General features: G+C 44.0%; 3 pseudogenes; all 3 read right to left on the bottom strand.

The window, feature by feature from the left end:
• Positions 1-706: 706 nt before the first annotated feature.
• LOC102134616 (lupus La protein pseudogene) lies at positions 707-2,053 on the bottom strand (annotated as a pseudogene).
• Positions 2,054-3,561: 1,508 nt separating this feature from the next.
• Positions 3,562-11,357, bottom strand: LOC135967980 (NBPF family member NBPF4-like; annotated as a pseudogene).
• Positions 11,358-12,346: 989 nt separating this feature from the next.
• LOC102116949 (NBPF family member NBPF15-like) lies at positions 12,347-26,306 on the bottom strand (annotated as a pseudogene).
• Positions 26,307-27,224: the final 918 nt, after the last annotated feature.

The following is a 27,224-nucleotide window of genomic DNA, read 5'->3' as shown; positions in this document are numbered from 1 at the left end:
GACACAGAGAAGAGCCTGAACACAGAGGCCTGGCTACATTTTCCCCAGTTTCTTACTGTTAGGTCATACTTTTTTTGTCTTATCATACTTCTCCATGAGTATCCACTCTTCATAAAACATACTGTTAAAAAACAACAACAACTGAGATTTAGCTGTTTCCACGGGTCTTCATTTCTTCATTTCCTTTGAAGGCACTCCTGTCATGTAAAACTTACATTAAATAAATACATATGCTCTTCTCTTGTTAGTCTGTCATATATATTATATTTATAAAAGTATATATACTTATATGTAATTTATATAGATAATATGTAAGTATATATATACTTTTATAAAATTGAGCTTAGACTCTATTTTACAAATATTCCATTTAATAGTGCATGAATTTAACTGAAGACACAGAGACAGAAACAGAAATCAAGGAATTCCTGAACTCTCAATCACCGATAGACACTTTTCTAAGGCTAAACATACACTAAATTAAGTAGAAGACATTAAGATTTGGAGGTTTTTTTTCTCTTTTCATATACTATATGTTTTATTAGTTTGTACTAACATATTCTCATATTACAAAGGCAATTTAGTGGAAGAATCTTCTGATATTTGAATCATCTGAAATAACACGAACAGAACTATACATTCAAAATAATTCTCATTTAGATAACAAAAAAAGACAAGTTAAACAACAAAAAAACTTTTCCTTTCTCACAGGTGGACATTGAAGTGAACCTAATTCGGTTTTCCTTTTAAAAGCCCCCATAAACAAAAGTAGTTTAAAGCCTATTTAAAATGAATAAAAGATTGGTTTACTAAACCACTGGTCTTCAGCACCGTTTTCTCTTTTCTGTTGTATGGATATAGGTTCTTGTTTGTCTGTTTCTTCTCTTGCTCTTTTCACAGGTCCAGTTGCACCATTTTCATCATGTTCATCATTAGCAAAGTTCATTTTCTTGCCCTAAAACTGTACTTTTTCTTTACCAGACCCAGGATAGGCAGCTTTATTACCCTTTCCTTTTCCTTTAAATCTGCAACCTTTTGACTTCCATATGTTTAGGGATTCTTGTTGGTCTTCTGTTATTTTCTTCAGTGCTTCTTTTTCCACCTCTCCTTCTAGTACTTCCCAAGTCACTTCTTTATTCCATAATTGTAGGTTACCATTATTCGCATCTTTGGCTTTACCCAATGCTTCCTTGGCTTTTACTTTAAATAGAATTATTCCCTCTTTTGCTCCTCTGATGAAGTCTATCCGTTTTATTTCACCATGATTTGAGATAAGGATGTGTAAATCTTCTCTACAGGTCTGATCATCTAAATCACCTGAAAACTTCAGCAAGCATCCAATCTTTTTTTCTAGAGATTTCTTTTCAGCATCTTCTTCTAACTTTTGATTTGCTTCTTGCTCTCATTTAGCTCTTAATTTAGCTTCCACTTTATTTTGTTTTCTTACTTCATTTATTTATTTATTTAGGCAAAGTAATTATCCTTGAAAAGTATTTGCAGGCCTGTGTCTTTGTATTTCTGGCCAGGGGCCTCTACAAACTTCTTAGTAGATTCAATGCTATCAAACACAACAAAAATTGATCCCTTAAATGTTTTATGCAATGTTCTTCTCATCTGAGTATTTAGTACTTGACCTTTATCTTCTAACCATTCTTTTATGTCATCGAGAGTTGCATCAGTTTGGAAGCCTTTAATATAAACAGATCTGTTTCTTCACATCACTTTTGTACTCATCAGTCACTTCAGGTAGGGGTTTGCTTGGAGACCTTCTGATTTTAGTTTTATCTTCACTAATTTCCATGAGTTCTGCCTCAGATTTGCTCAATGTTTCCACAATTACATTAAAGTCTGTTGTTAGACAGTTCAACCTGTTGAATTTTATCATTATTTCCAAAGATACCCAGCCTTCGTCCAGTTTCATCTGTTCCCTTAAAAGCTTGTCCCGTGGCAAATTGAAGTCTCCAAAATAATATTCAATTTGATGACAGATTTTGGCCTCCAGGGCAGCCATCTTTTCATTATCACCATTTTCAGCCATTGTGGCTGTCTTTAAAGTTCCAGTCCCACAGAGCCGTACCACAGGCTCACAAACAGCAACAGCAACGACTCCTGCAGTGGTTTTCTTATTACTTTTTACAATTAAGTTGATTAAGGTGTGAGTTGACTATGGTACAACGCATCCATTTCAAGTTTGATGACGTGTCTATTACTCTAAAAGGTCTTTTTATGCGCTTTGCAGTCAGTCCCACCCTCCCCCTGACCCCAGCAATCAATGATGTAGTTTCTGTCACTATATGATGTAGTTTCTGTCACTATATGTTAGTTTTACCTGTTCTAGAAATTTACCTTGATGGCGCCACACAGGATGCACTCTTTTCATCACTCAGCATGAGGTTTTTGAGATTATCCACACTATCTCATGTTTTGTAATGTGTCCCATTTTATTGCTGGATAGTTCCGGTAATTCGAGTAGATCGCAGCGCATTCTGCTGACAGGTGAGACTGCGGTTCTGACCTGCGGGCCTCTGTGAATATGCGCAAGGGCACCTGGGCTCAGAGCCATTCCCATCCACAAAGTAAGCGTGTTATGTCTACAACCGAAGACGGACACAGAGCCCCAAAGACCCTGCTTTCATCCCAGAGAAGAGCACCCGACTGCGTAGAGTTTCTACCTGGCTCTATGAGGTGAGAACACATTCCCCGCCAGCACAGAAATCCCACAAACGCCTGTGGGTGCTGCAGTTAGAAGCAGAGGCTGTGTTAACGGTAACTCTAGAGGCTGTGGAAAAACACGAAGATTTTCACAGAGCGTGAGAACCCAGGAGACTGGAGACCATGGACCAATCTCTGCTAAAAGCAGCCCCACGTAGAAAGGAAAGAGTTCTGGGGCCCTCGCGCTAGTTAACTTGTGTTAAACAATCTCACTACGGCTGACCCTTAGAATTTCTCTGGCGGCAAGGACAGCAACGTATTACTTTCTGTTTCATAGCCTCCTAACTACAAGGAAAACACTTGGGATACCATCCAGGATATAACGCGGTAGAAACTCACAATAACCACTGCGTGCAGTCTATCCTTCCGCACTGAAAACAAACAAACAAACATATATATATATAATCATAAGTATTCTTTCCAAGGGGCTCAGGAAAGAAAGAAAAACAAGAGTCTACATGGATGGAGTTAGCAAACAGAGAGTGGGGATTGTAACCATGGCCCGACTTATTTTCTCTAATTCCCTGAAGTTGATTCCACACCTGGTTACGCCTTCAGGCATTTAGCAATATTCTCAATATCTAGACCAACAAAACTCTGAAGTGAGAGGGACTCCCAAGACAGTAGCAGTGGGAACAGAGCAGAGTTCAGAGAGCAAAGAGCAGATGGGAATGGAAAGACTTGGCAGGGTGGCAGCCCATGAGACACAGAGGTAAGACCAGACAGATGTGACAGCAGCTGCTGGAGAGAACAAATAGGGAAGAGAAAAGCAATGGGAGAATGAGCTGTCATCATAGACAGAAATAAGGAGCGAGTGCAGCTAACAGCCATAGATGTGATTACCTTTGTACCCTAAGCTTGCAGGCCAGGGAATCTGCATGCCAGTCTCCACTTGCTGAACGGTAGTTTTCTTTTGATCATCTTTGGTTTTAGGACACTTGAGGCATGAATGTGGCCAATGACTTGATACCCATGTGTGTTGTCAGCTGAGCCTTCAAGAGCCTCACCTTCCAGCTGGGGAGGGTTCTTCATTCCAAGGGAAGGCTCTAAACCCAACTCTGAAAAGGAAACCACACCTAATAGTGTTCACTGTTATCCATGATCTTATTGTGACTTTCTCTTCCACCCAAGAGGATCATCAGAGAAGGAAAGTGGCCTTGAATAAGAAAGTCCAAGGGGTAAAGGGAAGTCAAGGAAGACATTTTGGTATTTTCTGCATTGTTGGTTTTTCATGCATCACCCAGTAATGACGAGATTGCCAGGAGGAAAAGGTGATCCCAATTGACAAACATATTCAAGAAATTTAGGATTAATAAACACGAGTAGCTTCCAGGTAGACAAGGCAAAGGCAAGGAAGTCACACTGGATACAGGCTGTGTTTTGGGAGGGAGGAGATTCTAAAAATCAAGCAAAATCAACATTAAATGAACATATGAGAGAAAAGAATTGGAAAGACTAAACATGGGATATTGATGAAATGATCATACAGATATGTATACAGCATATATACACATTTTATTAAAAATACATGCCAAATATGCACAATGTACATGACAAATGACATAAATGCATATATTTATATATAAAAATCTATTGGAAGAAAGTATTACATAGGCATGTGGAGGATGTTGAATTAACATTATAATCACTAACACTATAATCTGGTCCATTGAAACTGGAAAAAAATTCAGAAATATAAGATGAATGAGAGAGAGAAGACATGGTGAGAAACAAATGCCCTATTAGACAGCAGGGAGAAGTCACCAGGTAAAGGAGAATGAAACAAAAGGCATTCACTCTGTCCTCTTGCCTGGAGCCTGGTTAGTGCTCTGGACTCCTGGGGAAGCCAGCAGTTGAGAGTGTTGGAGCCAGTGGGGTGAGTCCTGACTGGGAATCCATGGAGAAGCAAAAGAGAAATCAGTTTAAATACTCAAAGTTATCAGGGCACGTCAGAGACTATGCATCCCCCGACACTCAATGAGCATATTTCATGTGTCCTTTCCATGGACCCAGATGTTGCTCATTACCTCACGTGACCCTCCTTCCTCCTGAGGACTTGGGTCTCCTTATTCCTCAGCTGAGGGCATCGCCTGACAGATGAACAGCAGGCAGCCCCAGGGGATCCAGGAGGAGATGTTGAGTGGGATGGAGAGTAGGATGAACACGACCCAGGGTTTTAAGGAAATCTGAGCAGAAGTGGATCCCTGGGAGAAGGAAACTGAGGACATGGCCGTGGACATGAGTGGAGATGACGAACTAAATGGAGTTTCATAAAAGAGACAGATTTGTACACTTTCCAAGAGAAGGTTGCCATTTTATTCTTTTATTTCAAAACAAGGGGGGAAAAAACAGAGCAAGAAGCTGGGTATATCAGGAGACTGACTTGTGGGCCCAGGATTTGCACTTTTGCTGAATGTGCCTAATAGGTTGCTACTGAAAGTGCTCGATAGGGGAAAATTGACTTTAAAAGGGACGCTGACAGAGAGGAAGAAAACTGGCAAAAGAGACTTTCTAAGAAAACACAGGAAGGGGGTCCCTAGAAAGTAGAGATCCTAACAGTTACTCCTCCTCAGTTGAAACAACGAATGTCAAGTCATTTCCTAAGTGCTAACTTACCAGAAAGATAACAGAATTAGATAACATTTATTCATAGATTTATTGAGCAATTTTAACTGAATTAGCCCTTTGGAAATTACCATAATTAATGTTATCAACAATGATTGAATGAAGATATTATTTTTCAAGTCTTTCAGATGACAGAACTGAGATGTAAATGCCAACACCACAAATGACTTGGCCGAGGTGAATAATGAGTAAGGGTTAAACCCAGGACCTGAGAGCAGATTTGATCCTAAACCCCAGGCTCTTGCTCACTCACTGGGCTGCAACATTGTGGATTTCTACTTGACTCTGAGGGAGCATGAAGAGACCCCATTGCCTCCTCCCCTCACAGCACCATGATCACCAACACCTGGATTAGAGCTTCCTGGTCCCCTTTCCTTCCCTACCTTGGAAGGGCCATTGCTTTCCAGGATCAGCGTTGGCTGTGAAGCTGCAGGTGGCGGAGGAAACGCCCCGCCTGGCTAAGCCATAGCCACAGTCAAACCCTTGATCCAGCTGCAGTCACAGACAATTGGGCACCAGGGTTCTCGGCTCCGGCTGTGCCTGTGAAGCCTGCACTTCTGACAGGTGGTGGCTCAAGTCTCCACTCCAAGGCCTATAAGGACAGGCTGCCTGGGTGGGAACTGAAAGGAGAAGGGGCTTCAGTAGGAACGCTCTCAGTTTTCCCTATCTTGCCCAGAACACCTATCTCTGGCATTTCCGCCTCTGAGGTAAAAGCCACCCAGTGGCCCAGGCCACAAAGACAGACATCATGTAAATGGGTGATGTCACTTCCTGTCTGTGCCTGGGGATGCTGAGATGGAAGGTACCCAGGCTGGATGTCACTGAAGTGAAAATCCCCCACTTCAGCCCAGAGGGCTTTGGATTGGCTAACAAGACCATGCCGATTATTCTGTTATTATTAATCTCCATCCTGCAGCCTAGAAAGAATGTTCTGGAGAGCCTTCAGAGCATAGGAAATGCTGTTTTTCTCAACACACAGGAGTATAAGAACAGGGGAGGACTTAGAGCCTCCAGGCTTTGGGAAGGAACCGTAGAAAAGGGTTTTGGGACACTGTAGACCAGCAGTCTCCACATTTTTTGTCCCAGGGACTGGTTTCATGGAAGACAATTTTTCCTTCTATCAGGGGTGGGGGACATGAGAAGAGGGAAGGATCATTTCAGAATGAAACTGTTCCACCTCAGATCATCAGGCATTAATTAGATTCTCATAAGGACAGCACAACCTAGATCTCTTGCATGCACAGTTCACAATAGGGTTTGTGCTTCTATGAGAATCTAATGCCACCGCTGATCTGACAGGAGGCGGGGCTCAGGCTGGAATGCTTGCTTACCGGCTGCTTATATCCTGCTGTGCGGCCTGGTGCCTAACAGGCCCAGGACAGGTAGCTGACCACAGCCCCAGGGGCTTGGGGCCCCCTGGAATAGACCAAATACTACATGAGTTGAACATTTTAGGGTTCTAGAACATTTTGAATTTCCGTTGCCTATAATGGTTTTGCCACCTACCCACATATGTACATCTTGTTGCCATATAGTGGGTGTCCGCAGCCATAAGCAATGTTGTAGAAGGACCAGTCCCTTCACGGACACTTAGGGGCCACAGGTATTACGGATCAGCATGTGTGGTTCTGTAGGGAGATAACACCGAGCACAGTCCTCATCTTACCCGCTCCTCCAGCGGGGTCCGGGCAGCACCCCTCATAAAAATTATCGCTATTTCCACAGGAAGAGGAAATCACACTCTCAGAAAGTGGACTAAGGAAAGACTTCCGGTGGCCTCACGCCAGTCCAGGTCGGCCTCAGAAGAAGGACGGGGCCTGCAGGGCCTGATCCACGTTGCTGCAGGGCTCCTCTCTCTCCTCCCCTCTGCACATCCTCATTCTCATCAAGATTTCTCTAAGTTTTATTAAAAATGCCTTCCATGTATCTGTTCTCTTTCATCTTCCTGAGAGCACAGACTCATCACTGATGCCTGGCTTCATACACACCCCCAACTGCTATCTCTGATTCTGCCATCTCCACACTAGCAATTATCTCTGCAATTTTATTGCCAAGAAGTCCTGTTCTTTCCACATTCCTACTCTGCTTCTGAAACCTCTCTCTCCGCTGCCCACTGCATGACTCTCCCCACTCACGCTGCCTTTGTGCTCCTTCTAACTTCTGCCCCATGTTCCTATCCAGCATCACCTCCCATCCCTCCCTCATACAGACTCTTCCCTGGAGTCAGGCTGGCCCCTCCCTGGCGCAGCCCTGCATGGAGTGCTTTCTAGCTTCTGGATCTTTGTCCCTGAGCCCTTCGCTCCACCTCATGTGGCCTCCTTAGTTGCTCAGGGCACAGTTTACTGATCATTAACCATCACTCAGGACACTCAATGTGACTTCATGGTAGTTCATATTGGGCAGACGGGGAAACATCTCAAAAGGACAAATCTGGTCGGGGAAGGCTGGTCAAACCCAGGCTTCCCATTCTTGTCCTCTGCATGTGTGATTTAGAATCATTGTCTAAGAATATTTTTAATTCTAAACACTTAATTTTGTTAGGTCCTTTTATCTCTCTTTCTCAGAATACTAAGTCTTCTTAAGCTTATACTTTTAATATTCTTTGCATTTTCAGAAGAAAACAAAAAACATCTCAAACTTCTGAAACACTGTACATATTATTAGCGAGCAGGTGGGGAAAAGTCCTAATAAGAGATCAAGTTGGCCGGGCGCGGTGGCTCACGCCTGTAATCCCAGCACTTTGGGAGGCCGAGGCGGGCGGATCACAAGGTCAGGAGATCGAGACCACGGTGAAACCCCGTCTCTACTAAAAATACAAAAAAAATTAGCCGGGCGCGGTTGTGGGCGCCTGTAGTCCCAGCTACTCGGGAGGCTGAGGCAGGAGAATGGCGTGAACCCGGGAGGCGGAGCTTGCAGTGAGCCGAGATCGCGCCACTGCACTCCAGCCTGGGCGACAGAGCGAGACTCCGTCTCAAAAAAAAAAAAAAAAAAAAAGAGATCAAGTTATGATTTAGATTGTATTCTCGCTGATTCTACTGTGACTTTCCCTGAAGCGAGAGCATGGGTGGAGCACATCAATTCTGGCACCACGACTGGGATCACAGCTGTGCATAGTACAGACTCTTCACAGGTTATCATCGGAACCCACACACAGATGCCTCCTGGTGTAATTGAGACAGCGCATTCATGCATCTCAGCCTGTCTGCATGGATGAATGTGGCCTCTCCTGGCCTATGTTTCATGATGCCCTGGCAGAGCCGGCCCATATCACAGGCGTCTCACTTCTGAGACATGTGTCTGAGCATTTCCCTTCCTCATCCTGGCAGCCTGGTCCTGACTGGGGTGTTCCTGAGACAAAGCCCAGTAACTTTACAAGGGCTCCAACACTGCCATGTTGAGAGCAGAAACCCAAGTGATACAAGGTAGGAACAGACCAGCACCTTTCACCCTTTGAGAAATTTTCCAGTAAGCACCCTCTGGAGTTGTAGGTCCCCCTGGGGGGACTGGAGGAACCACTGGTTCTGCTCACAAAGTGCACCAGGGTGTTTATCACTGGGTTACATGTGTCAGGGAATATAGGAGTTCTTTGTACCAGACCAGCAAATTTTCTGTTTCAGCTTGAAATCATTTCCAACAAATTTGCTACAAAGGGAAAAATCTTGAGCACCCATCCTAGCCAGTCTCTGAGAGATCCCACTGCAGAGAAATGAGAGCAACCGCACCATGGAGTCAGGCAGACATGGGGCCCATGTTCTCACTGTGACTGGTCGGGGCATCCTGGGCAAGCAAAGGGACCTTGCTGAGCCTCAGCATCCTCAGCTCTAACATGGAGATGCCACTGCCCACTAGGAGTGCCCCTTGAGCACTGTATGGATTATAGCAAGGACAGAGCTTGCTTGGCCAAGGGCAAGGTGTACAACAGGTGGAAGGGTGATGTGTATTTTACTTCATTTTATGAATTGCTGTGATCCTACAAAAGCCTTTGCTTCTTTGAAACTGAAGGAGAAATGAAACACAGGAAAGAGGATGGTTCCAGCAGGAAAGGTGCTTACTGACCAAAATAGAATGGAAGACAAAAGTTTCAGTCACTACTCTCATTACAACATATTCAGATGGGGGACATCTCAGAGTTACTTACTCTTCCTACAAGAGTTTTGATAGGTAAAACTACTAACAATCCACATGAAATTCCCAGAATAATGGTATAAAAACCAGAATGAGTGAGAAGAAAATTGTTTTTTTTTCCTTACACACCCTATGAAACTGCAACCTCAAGGGGCACTTGCTCACAGGAAGGGTTTGCTGGAGATCATGGGCATGAGAACCACTGCGCTTTGCTCATCAGTTAGGCCAGCACCTGATCAGGGACACTAGTTGTTGATGGTTTACATGAGAACATAGCACTGAGACGACACATGATTGAAACCACAAACCCACACATAAAAGAAACCACCGGGGCTCTACAGAGGATGCAAGCCATGGCCAGGCATGGAGGAAGGGACGCTAACTGCTTCAGTGGAGGGAAGCCACCTCAGAGGAGGTAGTAGAGAATCTGGCTTGAAACACAGGAATCATGAAACAGCCTCCAAAATAATGGGGGAAAACTGCCAGCACAGGTGGATGGCCAGAGAAGAGAGGAGGGCGCTGTGTGATGTGAAGCATGCTGCTCAACATAATGTCTGAAAAGAGAGATGCCCTATCTTAAGGAATGAAGTCTGTTACACAAAATTCTCCAGGTGAGCTGTTGCGGCCAAGAGTATGCAGTGATCCCTCATCATTCCCCTCTCTGAACTGTTTTGATACCTACAGCCTGTTCTTGTGAGAAGGAGTGAGTGACAGAGGAATCACCTGGCACAAGAGAAGGCGGTTCTACCCATTGAATGTCTGAGCTTAAAACTGGATCCAAGAACCAGATTCAAAACACTCTGAATTTACAGGGGCTGCCTGCAGCGATGATCCATCTCAGCTGCACAAGTTACAGGAAACAGAATATATAGAGGCTGCCTGGGAGAATAGTAGAGCTTTGTGACCTTTGGGCTGGAGTACTCACAGGCTACATCCAGAGCAGGCAGGCAAGCTGATCCTCCAATGAGCACACGTGCTGCTGTAAGGCTGCTGGCAGTCAGACAGGTCAGGGGGAAGTGAAGGAATCAAGTAAACTTCATCCAGGGAGTCCTGCGGGACGCCCTGCTCCTCCACCTCTGGCAGCTCCGGGCTCAGCCTGGTGGATGAAGAACACAGAAGATAAACACCGGAGGGAACAGAAACCACAGTGCCCAACTGGTTCTACAGAGAGTCTGACAGGAGATGCCAGAGGAAGCAAAAAACAGTCCCCTCAGGCAGAGAATGATCCTTCTCTGTCTCCAGCAGGAGAGAGAGCAGCAGGTGCTCAGTGTCCTGGGTAGACAGTGAGCTGGAAAGGAAGGAGACGGAACGATTCCTGTACCAAAGAGTTATGACATGGCACATGCAACAGGCCCCTGTGTCTTCGTAGACTGACAGAGTTACTGGGACCTCAACATCTCTTGTTCTCAAAATTTTGGCATGATATGAATTATTTGTATTCACATTCCTGCTCTCAGATATTTGCAAATATAATGGCAAAGAGGCAGACATCAGATGAGCATCTCAAGTTCACTTTAAGCCAAAAAGGCAGAAAGGGAAACTGCAGAAAATGTGATTGATCAGTTCAACAAAGTCAACTGAATAAAGATTAGTACAATTTTGAAGGAATTAACAAGAGAAACAAATACAAATACAGGTGTAAAATGAAAAGAGGCAACTTTATTAATATTGTACCAATAATATTAATATTAACTAATAATCCTGTTTAATAATTATTCCACACTGATAATCTTAACATGACTAATATGGCGATTTCATGGTTGGCTGAATGAATGGATGGGTATGTTCCGTTTTCCCTGTATCTGGCATCTCCAGGTATCAACAATAAATTAAATGTCTGCAATTGCTCAAAGTTACCTGGGGCATGGTGGGTCTTGGTCTTCTTCTTCTTCTTGATTTTTTCAATGTCTGCAACAAAGTGGACAGGGACAGACACATTAAGTCTATTCCTCTATTCATGCAACAATCCACCGTCAACCCTAAAGCAGGAACATCTGTCTCCTCAGGATGGGAAGAGAACTCTGTGAGAGACATACTCCAGGAGGCCTGAGGGCCAGACGTGATACAGATTCCTTGGTTTTCATCTCTGAACCTAAGGGTGAAATGTCCCCTGTTCTGGTAGATCATTATCCCAGTATCATCTCTCCTGAGTTTGTGCCAAGAGTTACGCAATATTTTCCCTAGCAATTCAAAGCAAACACCCAAAATAATTTCTGGAAAAAAAAAAAACTGCAGTATTCAGCCTTGTCTCATCAAATACCTAGCTTATTCACAAAGGTGAGGATTTTAGACACTGAAATTACAATGAGCGAGAAAATCAACAAACCCTTGAGTCAAAAATAAGTCTTTGGTTCTATAAAAAAACATTGGTTATTCATGGCATCAAAAAGTGACAAGGCTCGGTCCTGCTTCCAAAACCAAAACAAAAGGTAACAGACACATCAGTTAAAAAAGCAGACATTGAAGATACAAAGAATGGGGTTAGGTTAATTAAAACCAGGGTAACACCTTTGCATGAGCTGTACACAAAGATGACACTGCCCTTGAGCAGGTGTAGAAGCTCAGAGACTTGCCTACAAAATGAAATCCCTGAGGAACTTTGTAGCTACCCAGAGATATGTGGGTATATCTTTCAAATTAGAATGTCTGACAGACCACTCCCGGCATGTGCTGCATAGTTATGTGAATGTGTCACACCTAACTTGGGTCCAATGTCTCCAGACTGAGCACAGGTTGCCACTGCATGGTCTGAGAATAGAAATAGAGCCATGCTCACTGATCCCTCCTATGTCTGGGCTTCCAAATGGAACTAGAGTTTCATTCAAACCTACATGTGCCTATAGGTCCTGCCTGTGGCAACATCTCTCAGTTCAGTAAGGGCTGCTCAGTGCAGGAATATGACCCCTATCCGGAAGACCAGGTGGAGCCTTATCACCTTCACAGTAAGGAACCTACTGATCACGTAAAGAGCCAAGCCAACATGCTGTTCCTCCAATGAGTAAAAGGCACTTTTGTAGGGCTGGCATGAGTCAGGCAGTTCAAGATAACTGGAAGGAGTCGAATAACATCTATCCAGTGAGTACTACAAGACTTCAGGCTCTTCCCCTTCCAGCAGCTCCCTGCTGAGCCTGGAGAAGTAGGAAAAACTAAAGAGTCAGCCAGGGAAAATCAGACACCAAAGAGCCCCAGGTAGATTTCATGAGTAGCATAAGGAAGTGGTTATAAAAAGAAAAGGATAGATCCATTAATGAGGTAACAAATTATTGGCTATATATTGGGAGAGAACAGGGCCAAATGGAAAAGGATGAAAGAGAAAGACAGACAGTGAGAGAGGCAGACAGAGAGAGAGAGAGAAAGAGAGCTCAGTGAATTGTCCAGGTGACACACTGATGAAGGAGTAACAGGACACTTTGAGTTAGTGCTCTAAGGACACACAGCATGCAGTGATCATGAAAAGAATGCACTCAATAATTTTCCATAAAATGTGCTCAAGTTTCCATGCAGTCACCATGAGAATACAGCTTTTGAAGTATGGTCAACCTACGGTAAGTTAGTAAATGATAAGGGGAGGAAGAAATGGAAACCTAAATATCTACTGCCATGAAAATCAACAGCAATGGTTAGGAATAATTCAGGCTTGGTTGAAAAGATGTAATCGATATTGTCAGCCTGCTCTGTTTTCCCTGAACCAGGAGTCTCCAGGTGTCAACACAGAATTAGCTGTTCACAATTGCTCAAAGTTACCTGGGGCATGGTGGGCTTTCGTCTTCTTCCTCTTCTTGGTCCTTTTTAATTCCTGCAATACATTTAGACAGGGACAAACAAAATAAGCCAATTCACCTACACCCATAACACTCTACTGTCTAATCCCCACACAGGGACCTCAGGCTCCTCAGCATGAGAAGAGGACACTGTGAGAGACATACTTCAGGAGGCCTGAAAGCCGGTCATGATAGAGGTTCTTTGGTTTGCATCGCTGAACCAAGGGTGAAATGTCTGCTATTTCTATTCTGCTAGATCATTATCCCAGAATCATTTATCCCAAGTTTGTGGAAACAGTTATGCCTTACTTTTCCCATCAATTCAAAGCAAATGTCCCAGATTATTTCTAGAAGGAAAACTGCAGTATTCAGCCCTGTCTCATCAAATACCCAGCTTGTTAATGGTTGCAAGAATTTTAGATGCTGAAATTAGAATGAAGGAGGAAACCTACAAACCCTTGAGTCCAAATCACAGTTCTGTGAATTTTTTACATCTGCCTGGGTCCAATGTGCTAAAAGTGGGCTCAGGTTGCCACAGACATGGCTGGAGACTAGGAGTAGAGCCATGCTCACTGGCCCATCCTATGTCTGGGCTTCCAACTGGAACTAGAGTTTCCTTATAACCTACATACACCTATAGGTCCTCCCTGTGGCAGTGACATCTCTCAGCTCAGTAAGGGCCACTTGGAGCAGGAATATGACCCCTTCCGGAAGACCAGGTGGAGACCTATTACCTTCATAGTAAGGTACTCACTGTCCCCGCCAAGAACCAAGCCAACATGCTGTTTTTCCAATGAGTAAAAGGCACTTCTGTAGGGCTGGCATGAATCAGACAGTTCAAGATAACTGGTAGGAGTTGAATAACATCTATCCACTGAGTCATGCAAGACTTTAGGCTCTTGCACTTCCAACAGCTCCTTGCTGAGCCTGGAGAAGTAGGAAAAACTAAAAGGTAAGCCAGGGAAAATCAGAAACCACAGAGCCCCAACTAGATTTCATGGGGCATAAGGAAGTGGTTAAAAAAGAAAAAGGATAGATCCATTAATGAGGTAACAAATTATTGCCTTTATGTTGGAATAGGCCATGGCTGGGTAGGAAAGGATGAAAGAGAAAGAGAGAGAGAGAGACTGAGAGAGAGAGAGAAAACGAGCTCAGTGAATTGACCAGTTGACACATGATGAGGGAGTAACAGGACACTCTGAGTTAGTGCCTGCATGACACACAGCGAACAGTGATCATGAAAAGAGTGGGCTCAACAATTTTGCATAAAATGTGCTCAAGTTTCCATTCAGTCACCATGAGAATACAGCTTTTGAGGTTCGGTCAACCTACTGTAAGTTAGTAAATGATAAGGGGAGGAAGAAATGGAAACCAAAAGGTCTACTGCAATGAAAACCAACAGCAATGTCAGTAGCAGGAATTCAGGCTTGGTTGAAAAGATGAAATTGAACACACTCTGGTTTCCCTGGACCTGGCATCTCCAGGTGTCAACACAGAATTAAGCGTCCATAATTGCTCAAAGTTACCTGGGGCATGGTAGGTTTTGGTCTTCTTCCTTTTCTTGGTACTTTTCAATTTCTGCAATAAGTTCAGACACGGACAGACACATTAAGCCAATTCCCCTACACATGTAACAATCCACTGTCTATCCTTACACAGGGACCTCAGTCTTCTCACCATGAGAATAAGGCACTGTGAGAGCTATACTTCAGGAGGACTGAAGGCTGGTCATAATGGAGATTCCTTGGTTTTTGTCCCAGAAACTACAGGTAAAATGTCCCTATTCTGGTAGATTGCTATCCCAATATCATTTGTCCCAAGTTTGTACAAATGGTTATGCAGTATTTTTCCAATCAATTTAAAACAAATGCCCCCAAATGATTTCTAGGAGAAAAACTGTTTCATCAAAAACTCAGCTTTTTCATGATTGAAAAGATTTTAAACACTGAAATTAGAGTAAAGGAGGAAATCTACAAAATCTACAAAATTGAGTCAAAATCATAGTTGTGTGAATTTGTCACATCTGCCTAGGTCCAGTGTCTTGAGAGTAGGATCAGAGTGCCACAGGCATGGCCTGCGACTACGAAGACAGCCATGCTCACTGACCCATCCCATATTTGGGCTTCCAGGTGGAACTAGAGTTTCATTCAAACCTACATGTGCCTATAGGTCCTCCCTGTGGCAATGACATCTCTCAGCTCAGTAAGGGCCACTTGCAGCAGGAATATGACCCATATCCAGAAGACTCGGTGGATCCTTATCACCTTCATTGTAGGGTCCTCACTGTCCACCTCAAAAGCCAAGCCAACAAGCTGTTCCTCCAATGAGTAAAAGGCACTTCTGCAGGGCTGGTAGGAGTTCAGCAGTTCAAGATAACTGGAATGAGTCGAATAACATCTATCCAGTGAGTACTGCAAGACTTCAGGCTCTTCCCCTTCCAGCAGCTCCCTGCTGAGCCTGGAGAAGTAGGAAAAATTGAAGAGTAAGCCAGGGAAAATCAGACACCGCAGAGCCCCAGCTAGATTTTATGGGTAGCATAAGGAAGTGGTTACAAAAGAAAAAACATAGATCCATTAATGAGGTAACAAATTATTGCCTTTATGTAGGAATAGACCATGGCTGGGTAGTAAATGATGAAAGAGAAATACAGAGAGAGAGAGAAAGAGAGACAGACAAAGAGAGCTTAGTGAATTGTCCAGGTGACACACTGATGAGGGAGTTAAAGGACACTCTGAGTTAGTGCCCTCAGGACACACAGTGAACAGTGATCATCACATAAAATGTGCTCAAGTTTCCCTGCAGTCACCATGAGAATACAGCTTTTGAGGTATGGTCAACATTCACTAGGTTAGTAAATGATAAGGGTAGGAAGAAATGGAAACCTAAACATTTACTGCAATGAAAAGCAACAGCAATATTAGTAGGAGTAATTCAGGCTTGGTTGACAAGGTGAAATCGTTATTTTCAGCATATTCTGTTTTCCCTGGACTTGGCGTCTCCAGGTGTCAACACCAAATTAACTGTCCACAATTTCTCAGACTCACCTGGGACATGTTGCCTCTCAATCCTCCTTTTTCACTTGATCCCACCGATGCCCTGCAAATAATTCAGATGGGGCCTCTTACATTAAGCAGTTCCTCCTTGCACACAGAAACATTCCTCTGTCCAATCCTAACACAGGGCCATCAGTCTTCTCAGTGTGAGAACAGGAGACTTTGAGAGAAATATACCAGGAGGCCTGAGGTCAAGTCTTGAGAGAACTGACTTGGTTCCTTTCATGAGCCTTGGGCAAAATTCCCCTGTTTTGGAACGTTATCTTCCAATGTGCTCTGTCCTAGGAGTGTGTACACAAATGAGCAATTTTTTCCCCCAATAGATTGTAGGCAAATAGTTCTAACACCTCGTAGGAGAGATACTTCAATATTAAGGTTTCTCTCATCAAATACCCAGGATTTGATACTTTACGAGATTGTGGACACTGAGATTTGATGAAGGGGTGCAATGTACCAGCTCTTGAGTCAAAATTAGTCTTGGTTCTACACAGAAGCATCAGCTATTATGGCTTTTGTGAGTGAAAAGTCGGCTGTTTATGTAGAAAACATACCAGCAAGAAGATGGACAGATGAGCTAAAACAAGCCAACTTAGAAGACACAGAAAATGGGGATGAATTCAGTGAAACCTGGGTCACATCTTCCACTAAGAGGTAGACAAGGGTGACACTGGCCTTGGGCAGGTAGAGAACCGCAAAGACATGCTTGGGGAACAAAACTCATAAGGAACTTTGTAGCTGGCAAGAGACATTTAATTCAGATGAGCTGATCTGACAGACAACTCCTGGGCATGTGCTGCAGAGCTTGGTGTGAGTTTGTCACACCTGCCTTGAGTTCAATGTCCTGACAGTCGGTCAAGGGTGCCATGGGCATGGCCTGAGACTAGGAAGAGAGCAAAGCCCACTGACCCACCCCATGCCTGTGCTTCAGACTCAACTCCAGAGTGATTGAAATCTACACTGATATATAGGTTCAGCCCACAGTGATGGCAACTCTCAGCCCAACCAGGGGCACAAGGCCCAAAGATTATGGGGTCCACCTGGGACACGAACTGGAGCTTTATCACCTTCACAATGGAGTACTCACTGCCTATGTCAAGAGCCAAGCCGACCTGCTGTTCCTCTAATGAGTGAAAGGTGTTCTTGTAAGACTGGTACGAGGCAGACATGTCAGGAGGAATTGAGAGAGTCAAATAACCTTCATCCCAGGACTCCTGGGGGCTTCCTCCTCTTCAGACTCCTGCAGATTCCTGATGAGCCAGGCAGGACAGAGATGACAGAAGATTAAACCAACAAAGATTAGACAACAAAGCCTTTCAGCTGATCCAATGGGAAACAGAATCGAGCGATCACAAAAAGCAAAGGCATTTTTCCTTCAAGAGAAAAAAAGCTATCCTTCTAAATGCAGGGTGGAAAGTGACTGTCTTGGGGAGAGATCGAAAATGTGCTGGTCATGCTCAGTGCATTTGCCACAGATGAGCCACTGCAGAGCACCCAGACTCTCCCTGTAAACTACCATCATGACTTGCAGCACAGAGAACTGACACAGGACTTTAACTACTTTACATAAATTATGTTGAATTTTACATGCATCATTCAAGTGAACAGAGCTCTTGAGGCAGTGCAGACATACAGCCTGTGTATTAAGGGCCTCCTTTTTCCAATATTTTGATATATGTTTATTTTCTGAATTTCTTCTCTTGCACAGATACTAGCAAACATACTAACAACAAATGGGCAGAAAGCATATATGCATCTCTCCCTGGATTTAAACACGTGGGAGAGAACAGGCAACACCAGGAAATCCCTGTTTGGTTAGTTCACCTGGCTCATCTGATTGCAGGTTCCTGTCTTGAGAGGACTACAAAATTAAAACCAATACAAGTGCCATGAATAGCCCCCAACAGTGTTAATAAGGACAATTTGTAGCTGGGTGAATGGAAGAAATAGTTCTATTCATCACTTCCTTGTTTTCTCTGGATCTGCAGTCTCCAAGTGTCACTATTGAAGTAACAGCCCACAATTCCACAGTGTTACCTGGGAGACACTGGCCCTTCTTCCTCTTCCTCATGATCACTTTGATTTTCTGTAAATAAATTCAGAGAAGCAGGTCGCATTAAGCAAATCACACTTCACATATGACCAAATCAGTGTCCAGTCAAAGCACAAGGAAATAAATATTCTCAGTGCAAGAATATGGAATCTGACAGGAATGTTCTAGGGTGCCCTAGATTAAGTCTGGTGTGAAGTAGATGAGCCTCCTTTCCAGACCCACAGGCCAAAATCTCCCTCTATGGGTAGACCATAATGCCATATTCCCTGCCTGAGTCTATGCAAGTTAAACAAATTTTTTTCCCAAAAAAATCTCCAAAAATTGGTCAAGCTACTTTCTGAGAGTGTTGCTGCAATACTGACTTATCTCACCAGATAACATGGTCATTGAATGTTTAAAGGCATCTATATATGAGACTGGACTGATGGATGAATTCTAACAACTCTGTCTTAAAAAATAATCTGCGATTTGGAAGGCCAAGATGGATGGATCACTTGAGGCCAGGAGTTCGAGACCAGCCTGGCCAACATGGTGAAACCTTGTCTCTACTAAAAATATAAAAATTAGCCAGGCATGGTAGTGTGCACCTCTGGTCCCAGCTACTCAGGAGGCTGAGGCAGGAAAATTGCTTGAACCCAGGAGGCAGAGGTTGCAGTGAGCCAAGACTGTGCCACTGCACTCCACAGCCTGGGTGACAGAGTGAGACTCTGTTTCAAAAAAAAAAAAAATCTGTGATGCTACAAAGAAACATTGGCCATTGATGGGGTGGAGAACTCAGGGCCCAGCCTATGGAGACATATCAGCAAGGTAAAGAATAAATGTTTCCATCCTGGTTTCAAGGTGACTGTGCAGCTAAGCAAGCTGACTTAAAGGAGATCAAGACTGAAGCTGAGAACAGTAAAACTGGGGGAACAATATCTCCAAATAAAAGGCAAGGCTGCCAGTTTCCTTAAAAAGGCATAAAAACTCCATGGACTTTGTTCAGGGACAGATGACATAATGACAGATGATGAGAGATATTGGATCCAAGCTAGAAGGCTTGATAGATACCTCCTGTATACCTCCTGGACAAAGGTGACTATGAGTTTGTCCCAATTGCCTGGGGTCCATGACACTGGGGACAGGGAGACAGGGCTGAGGAGGAGAGGAAAACTCCCTAAACCACCTGATATCTGTATTTAGTACCCCATCCTAATTTCTGATTCAAACCAATTTGTTTGTATAGAGCTCTTTTTCAGAGTTGATCTTCTTCAGCCTAGACAGAGGTATGAGGGGGAGAGAATATAGAGTCTACCTGGGAGAATGTGTAGAGCATCCTCCCATTCATTATGAGAGGATTCACTGTCTATAACCAGTGTAGAGTCGACTTTGTCTTCCTCAAATGTGGTTTTGGTGTTCCTGTGTGGCTGGTTGGAGTCAGAAGGGCTGTGGCTATTTGAACAAGTGATGGCACATTCCTCTAGTGAGTCCTCAGGGACTTCCTTTTCTTCAGCCTTCAGCACCTCCCTGATGAGCCAGTGGGGAGAGAGATGACAAAAGATTAAACACAGAGAAATTGGACCCTCAATTGGACCCAGGGAGTCCTAGCCAGTTTTGACAGAGGTATAAGAGAATTGTCCCAAAAAGCAAACGGGTGGCTCCCTGGAAGAGGGAACAGGCACTCCTCCTTTCTCTGCAAGAGATTGTGGATGCCATGGGAGCCAAAGAGGAAGGGAACAGCTGGTGTTCATTGCACTGGGAAGATAGGAGCTGAGGAGGACGGAGGCTCAGCTATCTCTGTGTGTGCAGACATGACACACACAGAGAAACATACGTGGAGAACCATAACAGCTGCTACACTGTGTGCCAAAGCTGGGTTGCATTTAAATACTGTGACCAAGGGAATACAGGCTCTTGAGCCACTGTAGGCTTCAGAAATGGTGTGCCTTCTGGGTCTTCTTAAAAAAATAATATGTGAAATGTACAATTTTTTTCTAGGTACTTCTCTTGATGTTTACAGTTTCTAGAAACTTCCTAAATAATTCCTCTGCTTTTTACCTCTTTACTATTTTTTTGAGACACATTCTCGCTCTGTCACCCAGGCTGGTGTGCAGTGGCATGATCTCGGCTCACTGCAACCTCTGCCTCCTGCATTCAAGCGGTTCTCCTGCCTCAGCCTCCCAGGTAGCTGGAACTACAGGTGCACCCCACCACACCTGACTAATTTTTGTATTTTTAGTAGAGATGAGATTTTGCTATGTTGGCCAGGCTGGTCTCAAACTGCTGACCTCAGGTGATCCACCCACCTTGGCCTCCCAAAGTGCTGGGATTACAGGTGTGAGCCACCGTGCCTGGCCCACCTCTTTGCTATTTATCTTTCTTAACAAGAACCTGGAGACAATCATGTAGAAAGCAGCTTTGCATCTCCTCCTGGTTTTCATTACAGGAGAGAACAGTTCTCCTCTGTGAGTGCAGGAAGTCCCTAGGGCTGGTGACTTCATCCAGGGTCATGCTTACAAGGCCCATGAAGACAATGGACCAGGCCTATTTCCTTGTTGGGTGAGCACATGAAATCAGTGCACTCTGCAGCTTTCTTTATCCTGCATCTGGAATCTGTGACTACCTTCAACTCCTTCATATTCTAAGACCTTTTCCATGGTTTATCCACCCACTACCCGCTCCTGATTGTTCAGTGTAACCTGGGGACAGGTGATGCTTGTACTTTATGAATCTCCTCATCTTTATCATTTTCACTATCACCTTCATCATTCTCTGCAAACAAATACAGAAGTTTCCATTTAGATATTCCTCACTTCACACACTGCAAGCACAGTGAGCCCTATGTGCACAGAGACATGAACATCTATGATGGGTCAGTGTTGGACTGAAAGCTCTCATGTTTTATCTTTAATAAAATGCCCTGGCATGGTTTCCTGATCCATCAGGCAATGCATTTCTGATCTGGAGGGTCACCATCAAGCTGTGGTCAAATATTGAAAAGATGTTTTGGTCCCCATATCACTGGAGGCTTGTCCAGCATCTTTCTGGACTTTGGCAGCTGTCTCCCCCATCCCGCCACAGATCTGATTCCCAGGCACGGGCTCGGTGTCCTGTCACAGCTCTCATATTTAGAATCTATTTCTTTCTCTTAGGGGAGGACAAACAACCTTATCCCACCTTTCTTCATGCATTGGGAGACTTCACAAGCCCTCCAAGTTGGCTTCTGCTGTGTTATTCAGGGACATTCTCTCCATGGGGAGTGCTCCAGTCTGAAGCCCTTCCTACCACCAAATGCCCCCACATCAAGTGCCTTCTCCAACACCACACGGCGAGGGGCTTCATCTCATTTTGAAAGGTAATCATAAGTGTTCCCATATTTGAATGCTGTATCTACCATTGAAGAGACAATTTGACCTCTTTGCAGGTTTAGACAAAGAAATCCAGAAAGGATAAATCAATCACTCACCCACGGTTACTAAGGACATTGCTGAAGATACAGCCTGGGAACCTTCATTCTTAGTCCTGGACTCTTTTTACTCTAACAACTTGCCTTCTGTCATAGCCTCCTTCCTGTCCTTTAAAACTGAATGGATATGGCCTCTTGCTCCAAAGACATGACTGTCAAGGAGGAGGAGACATTTGCAATATTGTGACCTCTAACCCCATGGACTTCTTACCTCTGTTCCTACCCAGGAAGTCCTGGTCATGTCATGGCCATATATGTTTAATGGAAAGAAACACCACCAATATAACTGTCATTGTGAAGGTAGGGAGGTGTAGAGTCTCTCATAAGCCTGGGCTTTGTGTCATCAGGGCCTGTGGTCACCTTACCTGGGCTGAGCTTGTGGACAAGGTGCTCTGCCAGCCTGCTCTCAGAGGTCCTGCCCCTGGGAGTTGTCAGAATCATCAGGAGTGAGGAGGACCTTGAGATGCTGATTCAGTGAGAGGAAGGCATGTCTCCCTTCCTGTAACATGTCCTGTAACTGGGCCAGCTCTCAGGTCTGAGAGTGAACAGAGACTTTATATTGCCTAAGGTGGAATAGTAGAGAAAATTTAATAGTGGAAAGGGATGAGTGATCCGTTCTAATATTGCAACAAAGGAGCCCTCCATGCAGAAAGTCAGTACATGTTAAGGGAAATGCCTGTGGCAAAGGAAAGAAAAATATATTTTTTTAAATTAAAAACAGGTCTTCCCCTCTGCAATAGAGAGAGAGAGAGCTCCAGGAAGATTTTTCAGCATTCCATTCATCTTTTTCTTCTGTAACCAAATGAGTTCCAAAAGGATTTTCCTTCGATTTCTCATTTTGGTTGTGGACATTTTCATGTTAAAATACACATAGTGCATTATTCAGTGACTGGACACAAAGCCGTGCACAGAAATGTGGCCAGGTACAACTGGAAAGATGAGAAAAGAAAAGAATGACAGGGTCGAGAAGGCAATATTGATTGAACAAATGAGAAGCCCAAGTCAGTCAGGAGGTGATTCTGACTAAGAGTAAATGCAGTGGTGATCGCACAGCATTTTGAGTATACTAACTGCTGCTGGGTAGTTCACTTTCCTTTGGTTACTTTTGTGTTATGCAAATTTCACCTCAACAATTACTTGTTTGAAAAAGAGAAAACGAGGCAACCCATAACTTACTATTATTTTCTCTGTTTTATAAATATTTGTGTGACATGTGCCTGCCGTGGCAATTCCTGCCCTTCCCCTGGCCCAGCTTAGCTCTTACTTCTCCCCGCTGAGCTGCTGTACAGAGATTCACACACCTGCCCACCTGCCTGCCCCCACGGGGCCCCCTCAGCTGAGCTCCTCCGCTTGCCTGAGCTCCTCTGCCAGCTTCTCCTCCTTGAACTTTAGTTCATCCCTCAGCATAGATTTTATGAGGTCTTCGCACTCTTCATATTCTAAGACAGACACGCCTGCCTCAGTGGAAGGCTGGACATGCTGCTGTGGTCACTGCCTACAGGGCAGGAGCCAGGTCCATCCCAAGGACAAAACTGTCCCCAGTTCCAGGCTGTAGGTAGGGATGTCCACATCTTTACTCTTCAGCCTCCTGACTTTCTGGCATCTGATACTCCCCACTTAGATATAGGAAAAAAGAAGCTCAGGGGCACATCAAGCAACTCAACAAGATGAGTCACCTGGAAGGAGGCAGGGTCAGAATTCACGGCCCCTGAGGTCTGACTCTGAATCATGGGATACTTTCCCAAGGCTTGCAGCCTCTCCTGCACTGGGGAATGAAGTGGTGATTTTCTGTACAGCTAGGAAGGCTTCTAGGGCTGTGAGACTGCGAAAGGAAAATATCCTGGGCCCCCAAAATCACTAAGGAAAACTCAAGCTGGGAACTGCTTAAGGCAAACCTGCCTCCCATTCTATTCAGTCACTCCTCTGCTCACTGAGATAGATACATATCCGATTTGCCCCCTTTGGAAAGGCTAATCACATACTCAAAATAATGTAACCATTTGTGTGTCACCTCTCTGTGACCGGGAAGCTCCCTTCCCTGGTAGCTCCCTCTCCACTTTGAGTTTTCCTGCCTTTGCTTCAAGTTTTCCTGTCTTTCCAGACAGAACCAATTTACCTCTTACATATATTGATTGAGGTCTCACGTCTCCCAATGTATGAAACTAAGCTATGCCCCGACCACCTTGGGCACATGTCGTCAGGTCTTCCTGAGGCTATGTCCTGGCGCATCCTCAACCTCGGCAAAATAAACCTTCCAAATTAACTGAGACCTGTCTCAGATTTGTTGGGTTCACATTTTGGTAACCGCTACCGGGGGATTCTGAGTGGAGATGCCCCTGACCTTTGACACATGTGTCAGTGCTTGGTACCAGCATGAACTAACTTTATGGCTCAAGCCAATAGGACAATTTGCTGAGGTCTGAGAGCACCCCCTCCAGAGAATCCTCGATGTACCCAAATTTGGTCGAGATCTTAAATTTATTTTACTGTACAACTCTTCTTTTTCTGGAGTTTCGCTTGCTGTCAACAGGAAGGCAAGTTTTCCTGCTTCCATGACAATGGAATGCAGGTAACTGCTTTATGAAGTTCGAGCTTGCTTCTTCCAACAGGGAAGATGAGTCATTTTTCCTGCTTCTAGGATGGTGGAGAGCAGTCTACAGCCTGAGACCAATCACTATCACTAGGTAAGAAACTGGTTTGGGATTGTATCTTGCAATTTCCTTTTAAACGACTAAAATAAGCATTTAACCAGCTGGTGTTAATTTCTGCTTACACTTAGAGTGCTCAGAAATCATATAATTTGGGTCTTCCTGCCTTTGCTTCAAGTTGTCCCGCCTTTCCAGACTGAACAAATGTACTTCTTACATACATTAATTGACGTCTCGTGACAACGTTGGGCACCGTCAGGTCTTCCTGAGGCTGTGTCCCGGGTGCATCCTCAACCTTGGCAAAATAAACTTTCTAAATTAACTGAGACCTGTCTCAGATTTTCTGTGTTCACAGGACTGATTTTTTTTTTTTTAACTGGGAATTTTAAGCACCAACATGTTCAAGATTTAAAAAATCATATCTGGATATAATTGCATAAAATATGAGACATAAGACCATAAGGCCATGAAGGAAGCATGCCCAAATACTAATCAAATTTCTGTTAAGTTAGAAACAGTAGAATGAAGAACTAATAGTGTTTACTCTGTGCCAGCAACTGTTCCAGGAGGTTTGCAAGCAATAGGTTGTGTAATTCATTGCAGCAATTTACCTAGGTAGGTATTATTATAACACCCATGAACAGATGAGGAAATTGAGGCACAGAGAAGACGAGCAACTTGGATGGAGCCCAGGAAACTGGCCCAAGGTTCCTGCTTTACACACTGCCAGCTCCACAAAGTCTTGGGGGCTCTCTTTTTTCCTCTTTAGAAATAAGAGCCTGGGCCAGGTGCCGTGGCTCACGCCTGTAATCCAAGCACTTTGGGAGGCCGAGGCAGGTGGATCACCTGAGGTCAGAAGTTCGAGAGTAGCTTGACCAACTTGGAGAAACCCCATCTCTACTAAAAATTCAAAAATTAACTGCGTATGATAGCGCATGCCTGTAATTTCAGCTGCTTTGGAGGCTGAGGCAGGAGAATTGCTTGAACCCAGGAGGCGGAGGTTGTGGTGAGTCGAGATTGGGCCATTGCAGTCCAGCCTGGGCAACAAAAACAAAACTCCATCTCAAAAAAAGAAAAAGAGAGAAATAACAGCCTGTGGCCCAGAAAGCAGGACTTTCCTCTCACCAGGGTACTCCCTGCTCTTGATGCTGTCACTTATGGATACCACAATTTCTATTAGGTGCAGACTCCTCTTTAAGCTACTTGGAGTTGGTACTGTGTGCTATCACCACGTTTCCACCAGGGTTCTCAGCATGGAACTTTGCCTATCAGGCCTCAACAGCCTGAAATGAATGGAAATTCATTAGTCCCAGATATGTAAAGCCACAGATTAGATGCTATTTGTCTGCAGGATCTTATATGGTACAGAAAGAATTCTCATAAACACAATTTAGCCTCTTGCTGAGAAAAACAGGTGGTTCTGTTCCTATGTCAGACACCAATAACTGGTATTTTAACTCTAGTTCCACCCCATGCCAAATTACAAACATGGAAAAGCTGCTGAATACTTTGTGCCTCTGTTTTCCATCTTTAAGAAAATGATGTTAAAATACCCTCTTCTTTTTTTCTAGAAGCATGGAAAGGATAAAATTAATTTTGATTAAGAGAGCATTTCACCTCTCAGGGAGAAGATGGGTAATCATTCATCATTTTTGATACAGTGAACCTATAGAACTTAGTGTACTTCTTCAGCTGGTTGCCCAGGGAGTAGCCAGTAGTTTGAGGTATAAGAAATTTCTCTTTGAGGTCTCAGAACTGCTGTTTGCTCTCTGCCAGCTGTAAGCGCAATTCTTGGTTGATTTCTAGGATGTTCATCTCTGCCCTTTCACTCGACAAAAGGCTGGCAGATACAGTCATGCTGACATTTGTGCCAGAAGAGATAGAGCCAGGGATTAGGGAGAAGAAACTCAAACACAAAATGGGTTGAAAACTGGTGAAATCAAATAGGTTTGATCAGGACTGAGGGATGACAATAACTGGAATTGTTATCTTACCGCTGAGAAAACCTTGATCACTCCCCACAGCAGTTTAGAGTCCTTAACCACAAAAACAGGGTCTGAGATCCCAGACATTTGAGCCAAGGCACTGCCTATAGCTCAGACTCTGACAAGAGTGAGGCAGATAGTGGCCAGTGTGCCAGGTAATGGCCTGCAGCTGCAATAACAGAATTAGAAGGAGGGAATGTCATGGAATCTTAGGAGCCCTGCATTACAGTTGCCCAGGCTTTGCTGAAACACAAGGCCCCTTGGTCTTACCTGAGGGTCACCATTGAGGGGGACCATTTGTTCAGCAGTCATTCTCAGTATTTGTGTACTTTTGTGACAACGCCACAGACCCATCTCTTTCCCAGTACATCTAAGCATATTCCTCATTGTTCGTTTCTTGTGTGTACCAGTCAGAAACAGTTTCCCAATGGGTTATATTTTCTTAATGGTAGTCATGAAGTCACCCCACCTTCTCTTTCAGTTAAAACAGATCTGAAGGCTTTTCCACAAGTGAAAGATATCAAACTGTTAGACTGCCGTGATATTCTCACGGTCTTCTGCAGTTTTTTTCTGTATCCACTAAAAAGTGAATGAATAATTCATTTTGAAAAAATGTTTTCTTTCCTGTCTCAGTATTCTTCTTGCTGCATCTCATCGTCAGGTTGATTTCTATTCTCTTACTGGATTGGAATTTTGGCTTTCCATTGCACTTAAGACAAGTTTGACATCATTATCTTCAAAGTTTTTCTTCCATGCGTGGGTTGATTTGTTTTCTAATGTCAGTGAACACTACATTTTATACTTGTCACTTATCGATGTC

This window comes from Macaca fascicularis, chromosome 1 (assembly GCF_037993035.2).
Source record: "Macaca fascicularis isolate 582-1 chromosome 1, T2T-MFA8v1.1".
Lineage (NCBI taxonomy): Eukaryota > Metazoa > Chordata > Mammalia > Primates > Cercopithecidae > Macaca > Macaca fascicularis.
Note: the sequence above shows the minus strand (reverse complement) of the source record. Positions and strands in the feature narration are given on the sequence as shown.